Genomic DNA, 10,065 nt, shown 5'->3' with positions numbered 1-10,065 from the left:
GGAGGAAACAGGAGGGACCCGGAGCAGGAGAAGCAGAGAGAGACCCAGACCCAGACCCAGAGGCGGAGCCGCTAGCGGAGGAGCCCGAGGCGGAGAGCCGAAGATCCAGGGCGACACCGAGGATCCGGAGGGCCAAGGTGGAGCCCTAGGCTCTGGCAACCAAGGCTGTGCCGGAGGGAGGGAGGAGTCCTTAGGAGCCGGTGGGACGGAGTGACGAGGCGCAGCCGGAGGAACAGAGTCCTGAGGTGACGGAGGGACGACGACCGACCAGGGCGGAGCTGGAAAGACGAGGGAGCCCGGTGGAGCTGGTGGACCGATGGGCGACGATGGAGACGAGGGCTCTGAGAGCCGTGGTGGAGCCGCAGGGTCGGAGGGCCGAGGCGGAGTTCTGGGCTCTGAGGCTGGAGGCGGAGATAAGGGATCCTCCAGCCCTGACGCCGATGGAAGCTGGCAGACCCGCGGCGAGCCCACTGCACAGGTGGAAGACTGAGGGTGAGCAGAGGGGCTGTCAGGGGACAGCGGTGAGCAAACAGACGTTGACATAGGCAGAAGAGGGAGGGTGGGTGGGAATTCCAGACAGGCAGGTATAACATGACAGGTAGACATTTCCATAAAGAAATCTATTAAATCCCCAGAGTTATTTTCTAGAACTTCCGTAGAAAAGTCAATCAAGTCCGCAGAGTTTTCTTCCAGCTCACCCCCAGCAGTGGTGCAGTGGGCAGGGCTCTCCATAGCCCTCAGTTGCTCCATGTTGCACACCCCCGTCACGGTAGCTGTAGCCGGCTCTCGCACCTGATCGGACGTGTAGGGCTCTGGCTCTGTGGCGATCTTTGGCTCTGTCGCTCGTGGCTCTGGCTCGTCATTCGCGATGGGCTCGGGCTCAAACTCCGCGTGTCGGGATGCTGGTTGGCTGGGCTCTGGGTCTTGAGTGGGACTGGTGTCATCCTCCGCGGTCAACGAAGATCTACAGGACACCAGCACCCACTCGATGTAGTCGGCGAAGCTCTCTCGTGGACCCTCCCCGGACAGCTGCGCTTTGGTGGCAATGTTCAGTCCTGCACGGTAGAATGTGCGAAGGCTGCTGTCCGGGTAATGTGTGAGTGGTACGAGATGGACGAAGTCTCTAGTGTGGTCCACGAGAGAGCGATTCCCCTGCTCCAGGAGAAGGAGGAGGACGGCGGGGTTATCCATAACAAAAAAAACAAAACACTCAAAAAAAAAAAAGCGGAAAATAAAGCAGGGAAACGTCGGGGAAAAACTGTATCGGTCGGTCCTTCTGTTACGTGTAGTGCTGGACGAACAAGACGAGAAACGAGATACGATACAAACAAACAATAATTTAATATAAATCTTCATACGGAACAGGCAGGAACACAACGATACATCCACACACTTAGAAATAACATTAAGGACCAACCGAGAACTCAGAAAACAAGCAGACTTATAAAGGGTGAGACTAATTACAGACAGGTGTCGACAATCATCAGGGAGAAACCAAAGTAAATACAACAACAGGGGGAGACAATGGGAGAAACCAATGACAAGCACAGACATAAATGTGACAATTTCTTAATTCTGTCAACTTGCCACTTGCAAGCAACTGATTTCTTCATGGAAGCTTTGTGTTCAAATATTTTAACTGAGATCAGTGTTTTGTGTCTAATTATTTACTTTTGTGGCAAGCAGTTGTGTAATAAGTGGGATAATGTACATTCAGCCAGTTGTTATTGCAAAATAAAGATGTATATTATCCCTTACTTATTATAATCTTAGTTCAAGTGATAAAGTCTGACAGTAATCAGTGTTGAGTGCTACTGTAAGGTTAACTCTGCCAGGTTTTAAATGTTTTAAAATGATAAGCGGTTGAAAATATTAGAAATTTAAAAGAAAAGTAATCAAAAGTGATAAATTACATTAATAAAGTATTTGAAAAGTTACACTACTTATTACATTTCAAACAGAGTAACTTGTAATCTGTAACCGATTACATTTCCAAAGTAACCTTCCCAACACCTTCCCTAGTGTGGCTAACACTAGGAGAGTGCTGTTGTGATTTTTTTCTTAGAGACCAGGAGACGTTTTTGGATATCTTGAAGCAGAAGTTTCTCTTTATTCAGATACTCGCTGCTCGGCACTGCAGTCTTCAAAAAGTCGTCTGACAATATCTCAGCACAGTAGAGTATATAGGTTTGAAGGGGGAGGAGTACATAGAGGTGGAATCAACCTAAACAAAGCATGCAAATGTGGTACAGGAAATCAGCTCAGTTAAAGATTTTTCCCAGCCTTGATCTATTTAGCATACAAGTGTCATTCAGATGCACAGGTGCTTAAACAAAAGGCACAGTTGTAACTTGAGCTTAGAATTCACACTAAACTTGGGAAAACCTGCCAGATGCTCAGGAACTGCATAAAAGACAAAAGGTTACTGTCTCAGGGCCTGGGCTGCCTGCTCTTAGATTGTCACAATATACATAACTTTTTCAGTTCATGTTGTTATATTGGAACCTATAACAAATTTGCATAGGATAGGCATATTTGAAACAGATTCTTAAATTTGTAATCCTTCAGTGCTAAACGCTTCTCAATATTCGGGCCTAAAGAGTGGGAAGGACGAATGTAATCCAGGGTGTAGTGCAACAGTCTGTGTAATGCAAATGTCAATGTAACAAGAGGGCAACATCTGATGGTGAGCAGGTGGAAGGCCACAGGCCAGATTCGTGACACTTTGTCAGTGAGGCCTTAATGAAACCTTTTTTTTGTTTCCACCAATGACTACAGATACATTTAGATAAAAGCACTGCAATTAAAATTAATCAAATTAAACTGAAACTAAACTGAAAACTGTATGATTACATCTTAAGTCAAGTGTGCTGCTTGCAGAGGTGCTGCTTCCGCCTGCTCACCACGATGTTGCCCTCTTGTTACATTGACATTTGCATCACACGGACTGTTGCACTACACCCTGGATTACATTTCCCATGCTCCACCTCACTGATTACGCACAGGTGTATCCAATCAGACTTACTATAAATACAAGGTCCTTCCACTCTTCAGGGTTGAGTATTGTTGAGTGTTGTACAGATGTAAATGAGATTGAAACGTAGTTGCAGATAAATGAAGGGTTCTTGTGGCTAACCACAAGACTTCTGCCAAATCTAGGACAGAGTTCCTACCACAGTCATACACTATCATGCCATTTAAAGTGCCATGCCTGATTTAATAAAGCCGGTTTACGGTATTTTCAACAGCATTCCTATACAAGTGGCTGACAAATTATTGTAATGCAATCTCTTCTCTCACAGGAGGATTCTCTTGCATGTGCACACTCAGAAACACAGATCAGCGCATATGACATTGGATGTAATCAGTATTTACATAGCATAGCAGCAGAAAATGTATCAGTCTCACACATGTCCCGCATAATCACATCTATGTCCCACAACAGCCCTACTATCAGGTGGTCACCCTACTCACTGACTCAAACATTTGAACAGTAGTGCAGCTGCAGCTTTTCAGTACAGATATTTCCATAACTAATGGTTAAGTTTGATTGTAAGAAAGTAATGTTTGTAGTTATATGTACAGTTTTTTAATGACCTGTGCAGATCAGCGTAAAATGTTTAGTCTTTACAAGTATTGACAACAAAGTTATAAGTAACACAGGTAGAGTAGTGAATATTATTGTTTTATCAAAATTTTACTCATAATTCTACAAGATTTATAGATAAATAGTTAAACATGATCAGTACATCTGTGGTTTGTGGTTGGAAAGAACGCTGACTGAGGTGAACAGAGCCCAATCCACAATGGCCAAGAATCCAGGGCAGGCTGAGGACAGACAAGACGAGGTAAACCAGGCTGGGAAAACACAATGACTAGGAACAAGACTAATCTAGAGACAGGATACTTGAAAAGGGCTCTGTAATTGTGGCCAGTGTTGGGGAGTAACTAGTTACACGTAACGGAATTACGTAATTTAATTACAAAATAAATGTAACTGTAATTAGTTACAGGCATACCTATACAGGCATATAATAACAGCATACCTATACAAGTGGCTAAGCAACTTAAACAGCGTCGTGAAATTGAGAGGAAATCTTTTTTAACCACATACACCTGTGACTAATAATTGGAAAACTTTTACAAATATTTAATTACACACAACTAATACTTCAGCTGGCCAAATAAGCCAAATGTAAACAGCCGTCAACAGTCCAGAGACCTTAAAGACCAATGCAAAGAGGAGAAAATACTGTAGCAGACAGATCAAAATCACTTCACCATGTGCAAAATATTGGAAGAAAATCCTAAATACTTAATTTGGGGTGAGGGGGGTTTAAATAAATGTATCTCTGAGGGGAACTGAATGTGTTCGGAAAAGTTTAGATGGTATTTTCTTTTCATCTTACCTCCATATGCATATTAATGTAGTATTTCAAAAAGCATAGACTTTCTTTGTTTACTTCTGCTCAATCAAAAAAAAGAAGGGTATTTCCGCTATTCCATAAGCGCCACCTGCAGAGAGTGAATTTGCATCTCATGCAGCCCGTTAGCTGTTTCTGTTTCTGCAGGCATGTTTTATGTAGTATAATTTAAGAAAGCTAAGGTCAAACCATGCTGTTTTTGCTTCAGATTTTGAAAGCATTTATTTGATAAGAAAGTAATGTTAGTTATATTTTATATGTACATTTTATTAATGACCTGTGCAGATCAATGTGAAGATGCACTGACAAGCATCTTTACAAGCATTGACAACAAAGTTATAAATAACAAAGGTAGAGTAGTGAATATTATTGTTTTATCAGAATTTTACTCATAATTCTACAAGATCAATAGATAAATAGTTAAACATGATCAGTAGATCTGTGGTTTGTGGTTGGAAAGAACGCTGACTTGCAGTTGATGCAGAGCTCTATAAGAAGAGCTCTACAGGCTTCTGAGGATCACTGAGGTTCAGATTCTGAAAGCTTCATCTTCAGGCTGGTTAGACATCATCTGCCAAGATGCTCCGCAACATCTTTCTCATCAGTTTGCTCGTATATGCAGGTAAAATAATCACTAATTCAGTTCCAAAATGACTTCTGTTTGACTTCTATTCTATTCTATGTGTTGGGATATAATTATTTATTTATTATATGACTGAATCATTTGTTTTAACTTGGCATTAATTATTCATTTATTTGTAGTGTGCGCAGCTCACTGGGAGATTCGTGAAGTGGACTCTGCTGAGGACCAGAATGAAGATATGTGTGTAAGTGTCTCCTGATGACAATAGTTAAATAAGTGTATACTTTAAAATAATGACCATATGCAGCGGACCGATGCACATATAACCTGATGATGGATGTCTAATTTGCATGAGAATAATAGGTAGTGATAGATGACTAACTATAAGCAGCATAGTCAAGTCAAGTCACTTTTATTTATATAGCACTTTATACAATTCAGATTGTGTCAAAGCTGTTTGAAAGTGTTAAACTTCAAAATATTGTGTCGATAATGCAGGAGGACAAAGATTATTCCATTGTCTATTTGAGTCAGAGCAGAGAGATTTGGAGATTGGCTTCTGGTGTATTCTTATCTGCTTTATTGTTATATGATTCATATTTGCTTCATATTGTGATGCTTTTCAGGCTGACGGCATTCCAAAACCGAATATGTGCAAGACATGTAAAGACATCATTGAGAAGGTGAAAAAGCATGTCTTCTGTAACTCAACGCCGGTGGGTGTCATGATTAAATGCCACATTAATGAACTGACCGTGCCTTTTACTATAGCTTTGACTAAATACATTATTTCCCTCAGGATGAAATCAAAGCCACACTGAAGAAAGTCTGTGAGGAAACTAAACCCACTGAATCATCTGTGCAATTGTTTAGTTAAAAAGTATCTACACGGTCTGATCGATGAGCTGATGACGGATGATGGCCCAAACACTATTTGTACTAAAATTCATGCCTGCAAGTAGGAACCACAGAAATACCTACTCCAAAAGTTTATAATCTTGTCTTTTTTTTTTTTTTTTTTTTTTTACAAAGATACTGTAATATGGAGATTTTTTAATAACTTTTCTATTTTGTTTGTTCCAGGCCAGAACCACCCATAAAGGAGTTCATTGTTGTACGTGATCAAGCTCATGACAATTTCTGAATGAGAATAAATGATTACTGTGAAAGCATTACAAAAAAAAAAAACAAAATTTGAGAAAACAAAATAAAATCTATGAATAAAACAATAATTTGTGTTGTCTTTTTTTTTTACTGTTTTCTAATTATTAAGCTAAATCAAAATAAATAAACAAAATAAATGGTATTTAAATATTTAGAGATGATATTCTCAAAAAAAAAACAAGTAAATAAATAAATAAATAATATTTTTTTATACTAGTGCATTGCTTTGTGTAATGGAGCGAACGAGGCGAGAAGCCGGCGGATCCATACGCAAGCTTTTATTTATAAACAAAGACATGGTCATACACAGGCGAGGGTCAGAACAAAGGCAAACAGGTATATGAGGGCAAGACACAAGAGTAACGAGCTCTTATATCAGTGTTGTTGTTAATGTTCTGGTTATTTTGTTTCAATGTCCAGTTTGTTAATTTTGTGCAAAGTATACCATTGAAGTAAACATTATTCAGCTGAACTATACACATCTTATTTCGTGCAATAAATGCATGTCTACTACTGAGCTGTGGACTATGACTAATTTCATGGGCAATGCAGACAAAATTATAATTTAAATACAGAAATGTATCATAATTTTTAAAAACAAAGCTTCATACTATGATAAGGTTACTTTCTAAGACCTTTACCCTACAGTCAATGCGAAATTAGGTTCCTCCAATCTAAAAAAAACAAGAATCGAAAAAAAATCGAAAACCACAGTGAGGAATTGATTCTTGGAATCGAATCCCATTGATTCTAGGACCAGAAATCAGAATCAATTCCAAATTTTTCGGAATCGAAGAGCCCTAGTGAATAGAGTCTGTGATGACAAGACAAAGGGTACACGGTCGCATCTCCGTCATTTGAACCACATTAGTTCAACAATGTAGGGCCATTGTTATTGACGTCACTGAGTAATAATTTATGCAATTTAACTTATTAGAGATCTCTCAAATGCAGCTATATTAAACATGGCACCTGATGTCTAATTTACTATTTTTTGTTCCATGTCATTTCCCTTTATTTTATGTTTGATTCATCACAGGTTCCCTCTTACGTCATACTCCGGGGTTCCCGTAGGCATTTATGCGCATGCGCACTATTCAGAATAATCGCTTGCAGAGGAAGCTTAAAAAAAAACATAGATTAAAATGCATTTATATTTAGATCGAGTGAAAGATATAGATTGTACTGCATGTTAGGTTGCTTTTTGTGCCCAAGAGCATAATTTATTGAGCCCATATGTCTTACTAACAAGGAACTATATGCTTCTAACCACAGGTCGAGAGTTGTAGTTCCAACCACATAAGTGTGACACTGTTTGCTTCATTTGAACTATGGTTTCGGGAAACACCGAATTGTTGAACTATGTTGGTAATGACGGAACTTGCGACCATAGTTGGCTAACGATGCTTTTGGGAAATGCACCCCTGGCTAGGAAAACATGACTAGAAACAAGACTAAACTAAAGACCGGATACTTGGAAAGGGCTCCGTAATTGTGGCCAATGTTGGGGAGTAACTAGTTACATGGAACGGAATTACGTAATTTAATTACAAAATAAATGTAACTGTAATTAGTTACAGTTGCTGAGAAAAAAATAAAGTATCATAGATAGATATTAAACTATTTCTTGTTATGATTTCAAATCTGTATTTAACCTCAGAATGATCTCAAAGTAAATAAGAGGTGTTAAGTCTGAATTTGTGTGGCTGTGCTCTAAATTAAATTATTACACGGCTCTGTGGAATGCTTGATTCTGATTGGTCAGTCATAAAAGCTAGTAACTCAGACTCATCTGGGCAACTTAAGTCAGCGCTATACGCGTGATAGTTTTAGCTTTGCGTTTGGTTAGCTAATAAAGTATTAAAACTCAATTAAATATTATGAGTACAACTGCCACTTGCTAGCAACTGATTTCTTCATGCGTTCAAATATTGTAACTCAGATTCACAGTCATATACTACCACGCCATTTAAAGTGCCATGTCTGATAAGCCGGTTTACGGTATTTTTAACGGCATTCCTATACAAGTGGATAAGCAACAGACAGTGTTGTGAAATTGAGAGGAAATCCTTGTTAAATGCGTACACTTCTGACTAATGGTTGGAAAACAATGAACACATTGCAACCATGTGTGGGACGGCCCTGATCACAAAACACAGCTATACAGTATAGTTCAAAACAATGTGCGCAAATAGATGAAACACATTCAGACATTCAGAAATACAAACCCCTCTCTCCAAACACAGCTCTAATAGAACACGAGACACATAAACAAGCCAAAATGCTTTACATTTCTTAAAGTAATAATTTTTGAACATTAAACATCGATTGTCAATCTTTATTCACCTGTGTCTTGTGGTTTTTAATAAAATCCATAAAAGTAAATAGTAAAAACTGCATCGCTAATGTCATAGAATAGCATAGTTTTATAATAGCGGGGCAGATTAATGCAGGGTTACAATGTTCCCCATCAGCGTGACTGGAATTTAAAACTGGTTAGTGTCTTCTGCTGGTTTGCGAAGTATTAATAAACTAATTAATTGAGATTAAAATAATAGCAGATTTGTCTCATTTTAAATGAATACTAAAAACTGAGTTGAAAAATTTACTTCAGCCAGAAATGTACTTTTACTATGGTAAAATAAATATTCAGTGATATCTTCAAAAGGCTTTTGAATTTTGGCGCACTTTTTTTCTTTGTGTAGTGTTGCTATGGCAACTAGTAAATACAATAAATATGGCTATGCTACCATGTGTGGAAATATTTAAACCACGTGTGTTACAAATAACCCCGCGTTAGTTTGTGCCCCGCACACCCCTACTGTAGCAGGCAGATCAAACTCACCTCACCATGTGCGAAATATTGGAAGAAAATCCTAAATACTTAATTGGGGGTGAAGGGGTTTAAATAAATGTATCTCTGAGTGGAACTGAAACTGTTTGGAAAAGTTTAGATGGTATTTTCTTTTCATCTTACCTCCATGTGCATATTAATGTAATATTTAAAAGCGCAGCAGTTCTTTGTTTACTTCTGCTCAATCAAGGAAATGTCCTGGGTTACTTGCGTAACCCATGTTCTCTGAATAGAGAACGAGACGCTGTGTAGCTTATGACGCAATGGGAACGCCCTCTGGGTGTGCCGATTGTCTGAAGCCCTTTTAGAATCACGCCAATCCATTGGCGCGGGCACCGCCCCGACGTTCTTACGTCACATCCTTATACTAACGGATGCACCATCTGCTCCTCAGATTTCTTTGATGAAAAAGGCCTCTTGTCGGCAGCGTGAGGAGCTTGGCAGCAGACGCAGCGTCTCATTCCCTATTCAGAGAACATGGGTTACGCAAGTAACCCGAGAAGTTCTCTTTCATAGGTTCACTTGATGCTGCGTAGCTTATGACGCAATGGGAACGATGTACCGAACACGCCAAGCTAAAGCGCTGCCGCATCTGGCCCGATAAGAACCAGATAATATACATGGCCAGTTTAAGCGGACAGGACCCGGGAACCAGGAGCCGTGTCGAGATCCAAATTATAGAACCTAATAAATGTGTGTGGAGAGGGCCATCTTACTGCCACACAAATATCCTCTAGGTCAGGTGAACCCCGTCGAAGCAGGGGGGGTTGTGGCCGAATTGAAGAGTGTAACCGAACTGAACTGTGCGGAGAACCCAAGGCGATACCCCAGGCAGATGCTTCCATTCATAAAAGAATTGCAACAGAGAAGGCAGAGTGTTGCAGTCTAGAGGACATACCTGGACTGGGGTCCTGAGATGGTCCGGAGGGAGCAACATCATCCATCGCGGAGGAGAGCCTTTGGCGTCCTGATGCGGGATGAGGGAGTCTACAGGGACCGGTGTGAGGGCCTGGCATGTGACCGATACAGGGTCTGCTAGC

At 40.2% G+C, this 10,065-nt stretch overlaps 1 pseudogene; it reads left to right on the top strand.

The window, feature by feature from the left end:
- Positions 1 to 4,955: 4,955 nt before the first annotated feature.
- Positions 4,956 to 6,185, top strand: LOC127159403 (antimicrobial peptide NK-lysin-like; annotated as a pseudogene).
- The last annotated feature ends 3,880 nt before the right edge of the window (positions 6,186 to 10,065 follow it).

Source organism: Labeo rohita, unplaced genomic scaffold, assembly GCF_022985175.1.
Source record: "Labeo rohita strain BAU-BD-2019 unplaced genomic scaffold, IGBB_LRoh.1.0 scaffold_2134, whole genome shotgun sequence".
NCBI classification, from domain to species: domain Eukaryota; kingdom Metazoa; phylum Chordata; class Actinopteri; order Cypriniformes; family Cyprinidae; genus Labeo; species Labeo rohita.
This window is presented reverse-complemented; position numbering and strand designations above follow the sequence as displayed.